Source organism: Porites lutea, chromosome 4, assembly GCF_958299795.1.
Source record: "Porites lutea chromosome 4, jaPorLute2.1, whole genome shotgun sequence".
Taxonomy (NCBI): Eukaryota; Metazoa; Cnidaria; class Anthozoa; order Scleractinia; family Poritidae; genus Porites; species Porites lutea.
This window is the reverse complement of record NC_133204.1, coordinates 27,562,405-27,573,874: the sequence shown is the minus strand read 5'-3', so window position 1 is coordinate 27,573,874 and position 11,470 is coordinate 27,562,405. Positions and strand designations below refer to the sequence as shown.

Below are 11,470 nucleotides of genomic sequence, written 5' to 3'. Positions count from 1 at the left end.
CCATTCTATTGGCTATCTTGTCAAAGGTAATTGGGGGCTTGCACAAAAATAGTTTTCTGACTTTTTAACAAGAAATAACAAATTGTCAATTCATAAAAGTGGCAAAAAGGACCACAATTCTACAGAAACTGCTTTTGTATATGTCACTGATAAAAATTCAAAGGAGTTGACGAAAATAGGGTATTACTGTTAATATTATTGGATATGTTGAAAGCATTTGATAGCTTAGATCACAATTATCTTCTAAGTTGCGCAGATTTGGCCTGATGCAGTCGGCCGTTTCCTGGTTTTCTAGCTATTTGTCAGTTAGAAAGCAGAGGGTCCGCTACAAAGATTCCATCTCAGAAATACTTTCTATGGAACATGGGGTACCCCAGGGCTCAATTCTGGGTCCAATTTTACTCATCATCTATGTTGATGATCTTATTAATGAAATTAGTGATAAAATAATAGGGAATAAAATTCTGATTTTAGTGGTAATTGTATTTCAAGAAAATGATTTAAGAGATTGAACATAATCATAGCGGAGCTCCCGCGCGCGTGAAGCGCGCGCGCAGCGGAGCACCATGGGTAAGAAAATTTGGTAAACTATCCATCCCAGAAAATTTGATTATGACGTAGCGTACGTCCGTCCGTACGGACTTTCCGGGTAGTGGAAAGTAGTCCGCATGGACTCTTAGGGTAGGGGAAAGTAGAGATTTTTTTGGCGGGAAATCGCATGGCGCAACGTCGCGCAATTATATCGCGCAACTGGTTTTGAAAAAAAGAAAGCAAGTAGAAAGAGTCAGAGCGAGAAGAAGGAGAGAAAATTATAGTGAAAAACGCCGGCAAGTAGAACGAGACAGAGCTAGAATGAACAAACAAAGGCAACGCGAAAGAGAAATACAAAGGCAAAGAGAACGGTAGCAAAATAATGATATGATGACAGAAAGTGTTGTGTTCAGGGTTGTGTTAATGTCACTATGGCCCCGCGCTATTAACATTTTGATTTCAAACTGATCTCGGACTCGAAAATTCAGCCAGTCATTTAAAAATACAAGCAGGGAAGACAGAGGCTTTTCACTTTTCTCACCATAGTCACGCGTTGATCACGCTCCACGACCGTCCAATTTTTATGCTCTGATTGGTCAAAATTTGACAGGTGAGTTCATGCAGAAAATTTATACAGCATCTTGAACCTTGTTTACTTTCAGTTTGACAGCTGAAGCTGACAGAGTATTTTGTCAACTTGTGATGTTTTTTACTGTCTTTTTCCACTGGATGCTTAAAATGAAATACAGCTGCTATCAACAGTCTTCTTTGATTCATGGCTGGTTTGTTTATTGAATTTTTGGTCGGGAAATGCGCCGGTTGCCAAAGTTGGAAATCCGATTTCGGATGCATCGCTTTCTTTTTTACCTTGCTGGATGCGGGTTGAAAAGTCCCTCAAGCGATTCTGGCCTTACTTTATAGCTTTCAAGAGCTGCATCTCGAATGGTAAGCCTAAGTAATTATTGTATACAGTGTATGTTTGTTTTTTTATATCTAATTTCATGAAGTCGAGCGCAGTTTATGAGGCTAATTTATGCACGTTTGTGTTAAGATCTGAGACAATGATCCGATCTAGTATATATAAGCTTACAGAACTTTAAAAAGCCTTTAGTCGATATTTTCTCTCCGCATATAGAACGAAAAAACGTTCCGAAGAGTATTTAGTTGTAATTTTGGCTGTAGAAAGAAAGCTTTGAGCGATTTTCTTGCCTCGAGTTCATCTTTGAAAACAGTAAACACCAGGAAGCCGGCTAAAAGCTTTAAGCTTAAGCTTAAAGACTCAGGATTTTTAGAGACGCTTCAATACTTGTCTTCGTGAATGAAAATTGTTGTCTCTGTAAATGTTTCACCGAATTACATTTCTTTTATTGATTGTTAGTAGTCTCTTACAATTTTAATCGCTTTGCCGTTTGTTTTCAGTCGTTCATAAACAACGCTTGCAGGAGTACTCAAAATGCTGCTCGTATCGAACGCTTTTTAAGATTACACATCGTTATAAAACCATTTAATAAAAAAAAATAAACACAATAAATTCTTTATTATGTTGAAGGGTAACTCTTTTAATGTTCACTGAAAATTTGGCGCTTGTCAAAAGTGAGAACCGGCTGGCCGTATAGGTGATTTTGGAAATTTTTTGAACGGTTTTGCTAAAAACCCACGCGTGCCTCGTACGGTTCTGAATATTGAATGAGTGCAGTTTGTCTTGAAAAATTGTGAAATACTGCATTTTGTCTGAGGTCTATATGATAAAAACAACCCCTCATATTACTGTTTCAGATGTGATGTATAAAAAGTATGAAATGTTGGTTTACACGCTCCCAGAGTTGTTGGCAAGTTTTTGTTAAATAAACTTGTCGAACGCAAAAAATTCGGCCTGATTTGTTTTCCAAAAATTCGTTTTCCAGGCCTAATCTACTGTGATCAAGAGCCATTATGGCTCTAAAATGTGATCGAAGATGATTGCTATTTTTTGGGTGTATACATACGGCTATCAATTCGATTTAAGATTTTTTTTTTCACTCTAAAATCACGTAGCCTTAGCTTTCCCTTAAAGTTAACTGATTTGTGGATTACAAGTTTATTGTTTGATTTAAATTATAAATTTATTAATGGGAGCTTCGCTTTTAACCCTGGCTAAATCTATATATCATGGATAAACTCCTTTTCTGGTAAGAAGTAGAAGTTGTAATTCTTTGTAATACTTTTTGAGATTATGAAAATCATCTGGTTTTAAATTCGAAACGAGATTTCCCAGACTTGTTTGCATGAAGTTAAAACCATCAATAAATCGTATTTCAAAGTTGATAGGCCACTTGCACTAAGAGGTCACGTGACCAATACTTCCCTTAAACAATTAGTTGGAATCCTGCTGATGCCAAAAATTGACAGAGCACATAAAAATTATCTTACACCCGAAATTTAAGAGGAAAAGAATTTAAGGGAGATATTTTATGGCACTTTGATTTTTCAACAAAGTAGTATGATTTGTATTGGCCGCCATGTTGGAGGGCATACTCTTGCCCTCCAACATGGCGGCTAAAACTAGTTTTTGCTTACATCTTGTTAAACTTTTGATAGTTATGCTCAGATGTGCTGCAAACGTTACCACATCATTTTTTCAACATTTTCCTTGAAGTTTAAGTGCAAAATTTGTGTTCAGAAAGAAGTAATTCGTAATTTTCAAAATCACAGTTTGGTCACGTGACCAGCTACAAACTTACTCATTTTAAGACAACGGTGCAGGTTTGAAAAACCAAATCACTATTATTTTGTTTAGGATATGACCCACCAATCATTTTTTGAAGGCAAAATCATACAACTTTCATTTTCATAAAAACGATGTCACATGACCTCTTAGTGCAAATGGCCTATTGAGAGTGATTTGTTCTGTTTTATTTGATCTATATTGATCAACTTTTATTTCCTTAGAAGATGAAATGTACTCTTCATCAGCTGAAAGAATATAGTTAATTGTACCTTTGGTTTGTGATAATTGCTTGATAAACAGGTGTAAATCAAAATGACAAGAAGTAATAAAGGCTTTTTTTCCCATTGAGATTGCATTTGTTGTGAGAAGCACCTCGATATTCACCTGTGAAATGACTGCGATCTCTTGCTTTTTTATCTTTCTTATCAAACCCCGCCTTGGAAATATGACAGTGTTTTGCATCGTCAAAATCATCAGTATTGTAGGGAAAGCTTTATAGCGTCTATACCCCTGTTGGGGAATTTCCCCTCCCTAGTCCATATTGGGATTTTGTAAAGTAGTTTTACGGTGACTTACAGATGGCTGTTTGATGAACTGTTGTGTTTGTCTACGTTTCTGTGTTCCCAAATGAGCTCATCACACTCTTCATATTGGTGGCAGCGGTGGTCGACATCAATAAGTCCTTGGACCCTTTCAAAGCAGATTTGGACGATCTAAGGACACGTTTTGTGCGTTCGAGGATTTTGGAAACCACCACGTGAGAACTCGACAACTACTCAATTCGACTGTGTTGATGAATTAAGGGCAATTATAAAGACCCCATCGCCTTCGTCCACTCAGGAAAGGATTTCGCAGGCTGCTTCATCCGCAGAAACAAGAACACCTGTTTCCGTTAAGCGACCGTCAAACCCTTTTCAAAGCAAAGATATTTCAAACCTGGCCGAGTCTGTACATACAGATTACTGTTGACAGAAAGATTAGGAAGCCGGTCAAACTCCCCGAAGATTTCGATGGTAAACAACCACTTAAGGAGTATTTAATGCATTTTGAGCACTGTGCGATCCTCGAACCTTGCGGCACCCATCTTCAAGATAAACGATTGTACATCGGCAGAACTCGTTCCTGTTTGAATTCTAAACACATTGGACAAAGAACAAACCATCAGTGCACAAACTGTTGTACCTGTGGCCAAACCACTGACCAGCGTAGTTGAGTTGGAGGTTCCCAAGCAGACCTCAGATATCCCTAAGATCGCAGTTCGCAAAATACACGAGGTTGGAGACGAGAGTGGGGAAACGTTACCAGATCCTCTCAATGAACTTTGGCAGCGTAGCTCAGAACAGTTGACCGAAGAGGAAAGTCAGGCGGTTGCAGAGGTGTTGCATCGTAACAAAGGTGTATTCTCCCTATCTGAGCAAGATCTTGGCAGGACAAACCTGACAGAACACCACATTGTTATGGGAAACGAAGGACGTATCAAACAGCATCCCCGTCGCACCTCACTGGCAAACAGTGTAGAAATCGAGAGGCAAGTTGAAGACTTGTTGCAGCGAGGCATTGTTAAGAAATCAAATAGTCCGTGGTTTTCTCCTGAAGTACACTAGTGACAAAAAAGATGTTTCCCAACGATTCTGCGTCGATTACATACAAGTGAACGCGGTAAGTGTCAAGGATGCTTATCCGCTGCTGCGCTCTTTGAGCGAAAAATGGTTCGGCACGTTGGATTTGTGTTCAGCATACTGGCAAGTCCCCTGGATCTAGCTAGCAGTAGCAAGGCTGCCTTCGAGACTACCTCAGGGTTGTATGAGTGGACTGTCCTGCCCTTCGGTCTTACGTCATCACCAAGAACTTTGGAGCGATTAATGAAACTGATCTTGTCAGGACTAAGGTTGGAGACCTGCGTGGTTTATTTAGATGACGCATTGTGTATGGGAAAACGTTCGCAGAGGAACTGGAACACTTAGAGGAGGGTTTCGCACGGTTTAAATCTGCTAGACTTAAGCTTAAACAAGGTAAAGGTGTGCTGTTTCAGAAGAGTGTCAGGTACCTGAGCCACATTGTGTCAGCACGTGGTATTGAAACTGACCTGGTTAAGGTGGAACGCGTGTGCGATTGGCCAGTCCCAGGGAATGTGACTGATGTAAAGAGCTTTTTAGGACTTGCCAGCTATTATCGGCGCTTTATTCCTAGTTTTGATTAAGTGGCCAGACCGCTCCACAAACTGACTGAAGCTCATGCTGAGATTGCTTGGACTCCTGACTGCCAGTCGTCATTTGACACGTTGAAGACTTTAATGACAATTGCCCCAGTCTTGTCATAACCAGATTTTACAGCGGAGTTTGTAAATAGTAAATATCTTATTATCCACTCCCCTCAGGGCTTTTCAGGGATAATTTACAACACTGGTTGGGGGACTTTGCCAGACTGCTTAGGTGCAGTTTACAAGTCATGAAAGAACGAGTAATGATGCCCCCATACATGAGTGTGAAAGTGTGATGGACCACTACGCCGGGCACTACGTGCCCTACTCTTTATGAAGAGTGTGTGGGTTCTTTAACGTCCCACAGATTTATTACATGTGCAAGGGCTTGTGAGACGGGGCCTACGGTTTCTCGTCCTTATCCGAGAAGACTAGAAAGTCAAACAGTTTAAACTTGACACAGACGCCAGCAATCATGGCTTTGTAGGATGGGATAGAGCATCCTATTGCGCATGCCAGCCGAACATTGACTAAAGATGAGAGAAACTACTGCGTGACAAGAAAAAAACTGCTTTTGGTACACGGCGCTTTTGCAGCAGAATTTAAGTTTGTTCAGAGCCCGCGGTAAGCGCCCAGCATTATCTGATATGGTAATGAAATTCAACCTAGCAACGGATTTGTTGGCTGCAACGGATGGAGTGGGGTCTTTGCTTTAAAGCCAATAGAATGATGCCACGTAGAATCTATTGTCTAAGAGATCATGGAAGGGTCAAAGATATGGCGCACATCGAAATGGCCGACTGTCCTTGGACCGATTTTGACTTATTAGCAACGAAATTCATTGTTTCCGATAGCAAGGCTTGACCCTAGTCTCTTTGGCAAACATTTTACACGCTTCTGGTAGATTTTTGGAAGTTTTTCCATGGGAAATAGTGATTGAGAACGGAAGATGGATGGTGAAACGCCACAAATTTGTGGTCGGTGTCTTACTCCCAATTCATTTACTCGCGCTATAAGGATTCTTTTGGAAGGAAATTTCAGGGATTCTCGCCGCCATGTTGTCTCCAGCTACTGATGGCGTTGGTATCTTTTTACGGTGTTACTCCTTTTCTCGCAAAGAAAGCCATATGATTTAAAGAGCGGAGTAATTGTAATAGACTTCTGGTATTAGCTTTTTATTTCATTTGTTTTTATCATGCGATTTGCAACGACTGTAAACTACATTCAGTCACGTTTATTAAAATAATATTTAAAAAATGTAGTAAACACAGACCAACCTGAGCAAAAATAAACCTTGTTTACATGCCAAAACATATGCTTAGAAAGCTCAACCTAACAGCTGTTTACGACTTCAATTTGGTTAATAAATTGTGTAATTTTTTGGTTGCAAGAAGCTCTCGGCTATTCAACTAAAGTAAGCACATTCTTATGAACTTATTCTTGCTGGGGTTGGTCTCGTTTTAAATGATGCTCTTCCATCATTTTCTTTAGTCGTGATGTCGCTGGCTTCACATGAGAAAATGTTGATGCAAGCTGGACAAATTCATGGTCGACACTTTCGCCTTCTTGCTAGAGGGAAGTGCCATTTGCGCATGAAAGGTATAACATGTTCCTCGAACACGTGGAGCTTGGGAGGAAAGGAAGAGTCTGGGAAAGTTGTCCTGAAGAAACACACAAACTCTTCTATATCTGTCTCTGTTGACAACAATTGTAAGGTAGACAAAATATTAGAATCCTAGAAACTCATACAGGTGATATAAAAAATTGGAGATCTCGAGGTTTTTGTTGTACCTAACACATCAATTTCTGTGCGCTCCACTGCCTCACTGGAATTGTATTTTGAATGGGACCAGGCAAACAGGGTTAACAGTGATTCAAACTTCTTCTGGATAGCAATGGCCTCATGTAAAAGAGATGGAAATGTGGTCCTTGTCGTTTCAGAAATCGTTTCACACAAAGATTTGACGTTGTTTGCCTGAAAAAGGATAATATAATTAAACTTTATTAATCATGGGTACAAGTCTGAATAGTAATCACTAATATCGATAGGTTTTTCGTTCTGACTTATTACCTTAAGGCAGATGTCAACATAATTGCCAACAAAACTTTGACTGTGTTAGGCTTGTCTTTTGACATCAATTTTCTGCAGAAATTTCTCAGTCGCAGTATTCACTATCCCAGATCCTTTCGGTAGAGAAATAATGGACTGAATGGCCAGTGACTGCGCTCTCTATAAAAGTAAATACAAGAGTCAGAAAGAATAAACTGAAACCAATGTCAAGAAAATCTCATTTCCATTTATCAATTTGACATCAAGTATTGTCCAAGTTGTGATAGTTTCATGCTCTTCAATTAAAAAACAAAGCTCATTTTCGGCTTTCTCTTTGAGTTCTTTTACACAGTTGAGTAACGATGATGTCAAAGGGTTTTCATTGCCCTTGTCAAACACCAGAAAATTGCTGGCCACCGTCAGAAGGTGTACCACGTAGTCCTCAGTTGACTGAGCTTGTGCGTCGTAATCTTGGGCAGCCTTTGAGTGTTCTGCAGCTTGTATAAGAAGTGTGACGTGCTCATTTAGATCACCCATACCATCTAGCTGACTACCGCTTTCAGCCAATTTCCAGGCAATCTTTTGTATCTAACTCATCACTCTCCCCAACAAGCATATCAAAAAACTTCAAAAACAGTCCAAGGCTAATGTGGAGACCAGGAATGCACATCTGAAGATTATCATGCAAAACAATATTAGTGAAATAATACAAAAGGAATAATCTACATTTTCTTGAAAAAGGTTTCTAGATAAGATGTTATACCTGATCAATTGGGATTTCAAAAATTGCCTTCTGGATTACATTGCAGTAGTTCTTTGCCTTTTTTATGTCACCCCGATCATCAATGAATATTTTGTGGCAATTCTGAAGGTTTTCCAGGGTACGGGATGTTGTAGGGCTTCTTTGATTCTTTGGGAGTTTCATCTCACTAGCTATGATTGTAAACTGGAGGCATGAATGACGTCCTACAAAGAATGTTGAATTTGCAAGTTCCTGAATTTATTTTAGCATTTAAAGTGCATTAAAATTTGTTACACTGATTTGCGTCCCACTTGCACCACTGATCCCCATAACTTTACAAAGGAATTCGTCATCCCCAAAAAGGAAGAGGACTGGGATTTTGTTCCTAAAATATAATTTATACAGTCATCCAGATTAATACTAGAATAATGAGACTTGTATTACCGGTAATAATTTGCGCATAGGATTATTAACTTACTTGACTTTTAGAGTAGTAAGTTCCTTCAGAGAATCAGCGTGCTGTTGAAGGACTGTGAGAAGACTGTTTCGGGTATCCTTACCCTCATAACTTACCACAGTTTTTTTGCTAGAGTTGGGTTTAACGAGGTTGGCCAATTTGAATTCTAATTTCATTGACCCTTGCCCATGATCTCCCCCAGTTTTACAAGAAGTATGCCTTGTTGTATTTTGCCATTGTGCCAAGTAAGTTGTACCGTCCTGCGAAAAAATTATTGTAAAGAGTTATTAGAAACAATCCCCTATAGACATGTCTTCTAGTCAATTAAGAATAAGAAGCATAGTCTTACTTACGAGTCACAGTCATCCACATAAGAAATAATTGCTCCTTAAGGTCGCTGACATAGGCACAGGGAGTTTCCTTTATTACCGTGACAGTCTTGTTCCCTGGTCTCCCTGTGTGTTCCATTGGAAGAAGCTCCTCTTCAATTTTGTCTCCTATCTGCTCCCTCTTGCGTACTCTTTGCTTCTTCTCACTCTCCATCTTGATTCCCCATTGCGTAAACCACCCTCATGTTAAAACATTCAGATATCCAAACTATGTACTGCGAATATTTAATGGCATTATTTTGTTTTTGCCTAAAAGAGAGTAACGTGCTAACATGGTGAGTCAATTAAAACATGATTAAACTATAACATACCTTCTTGGTTTATTGAGACGGTACCAGGTGATCCCCAGATCTGCCTTCAAGGCATTTGCTTGACCCTCCGGAATGTGAAAAACAAGTTCCTTCCCCGGGGCGTCATGCAAACTTTGCCTTCTCTCCTCCTGACTCTACGGTGTAAGGCTGTGTACCGTGTGCACATCCATCTGGCCACTGCTTATGATTTTACCCACTGTCTCAATTGCTTTGGTCCTATTAAGACGCTGCCTAGCAGTCACTTGATCAGAGGGTTTTTGGCCAACAGGAACATGTACTACACCTAAAGGCTAAAACAACATTTAATAGGTACAATGAGCACATGCTATAAGGGGAGGGAAGAATGATTAATTAGAGGACAAATTCAAAACATAAAGTTACCTTTCAACCAGTCTTGAAGAGTACAGTTTTTCCATCTGGGCGTTTTTAATTCTACCCCTGACATATGCCGTGCAAATTTTTTCCACTTCTGGTAAGAAATTACCAGCACGAGCGTCTTTTAGAACTTGCTGCAAAGTCTGGGTGGGATAAAGCGGAGCTGCCATTGCTGGAGGCTGTTCAGGAACAGGTGCAGTGTCATTGGAACAAACATGAGATGGACTGTGTTCGTAGTGCACAGTCTGGGCACATTTCTTACATATTACCTCCTGCTCAGCTATTTATTCTAGAACCATTCGTGTAGCGATTTTTACAGGGCCAACTTTCTCCTTACAGACAGCACATGTACTCCTTTGACTATTGTTAATTAAGCCCTTTAGGCATTCTAAAGTAGTGCTGACAAGTGGTTTCCACTGGCTTAATCCAAGACTTGAAGGCAAACCGGGCAAACTAAATCTCGTTTCATATTTTCGGGAAAGGAAAATTTATCGGAAAACTTCTTGAAGCGAAGAGAAGGTAAGTCTTTAGTAAACTCTTCAAGATCTTGTAAAGAGGTTTCGTTGGCGTCCTTTGTCTCCTGAAAGAAGGTCTTGAATCGGCCTTCCTTCCCCTTTTTGGCTTCTTGGGCCGTTCTCCTTTTTTTATCTCTTCTACATGGGAACATACTCTACAGTTATCATCGTAATGAGTAAGCCATGTGGCTGTAACCAGTGTTCTTCGGTCAGGATGCGCGTAACATGAATGACAAAAATACTGCTGGTGTATTTCTTCAAGATCCTCTTCCACAACAATTTCAAATTTTTCGGCCAAGAAATCTTTCCATTTTATACAGAGAAACTCTAAAGTAACCGCTTTGTTGGATTTTTGAAGCCTTTCGCCACATACACGGCAAAGGTCAGCTAGATTCTTCACGTGAATTGACGCCATTGTCGCAGCGGAGCGAAAAGTGTTGTGATATTAAGTTGTCTTAAATCGGGATTTAGAGAAATGGGACTAAAATTTTACTCGCAGAGGGCTATAACATATAGTTTAATGATTCTAAAAAAGGCAATGAAACAGCGACAAAAACTTCAGAAGAAGAGGAAGGGCGCTTTTAATTTTCAACATTTGCGTAATACGGAAGCCGCGCCATAACATTGCGTGGTTCGACAAGGTCTCGCTTTACAACTCCCAAAATAATGGCTCAGCACTCCTGTGTCACATCCCTTATGGGTTCGTGACCTAAAGATTCTAAATACAGTTATTGCGCATACAAATCTTCCATCGCCGTCGGCGGCGCATTGTGTTTTTTTGGCTTGGGAACAAAAATCACTCTCGTTCTTAAAGGACCGGTTAGTTATTAACTGGAAGTTAATATGGTCAATATGGTCAATCCCATCTTGGTTAATACTGCGCAGTTGCAAAGCAAATTTCCGATCTCAGCCATTTGAAAGTGTCGTGGGTAGTGGACTACGTAAAGTGTTTTCGCCATTACTTAGAAGGGCCGAAACTTCGCATAAGAACTGATCATGCACCTCTCTGCACCGTTCTAAAGGTCATGGAACCCTAGTCCACAAGGGGTATTTTGTTAAGTAGTTTTACGGATGAATTACAGATGGCTGTTTGTTGAACTGCCGTGTGTGTTTACGTTTCTGCCAATGAAATCCTATTTTCCCTCATTTTCCCGGTTCCCCACCCCCCTACCCCGGAGGCCCCAAAGGGGCCG

At 40.1% G+C, this 11,470-nt stretch overlaps 1 pseudogene; it reads right to left on the bottom strand.

Annotated features, from left to right (window-relative positions):
- Positions 1-6,584: 6,584 nt before the first annotated feature.
- On the bottom strand, positions 6,585-8,738 carry LOC140934486 (uncharacterized; annotated as a pseudogene).
- Between the last annotated feature and the right edge of the window lie 2,732 nt (positions 8,739-11,470).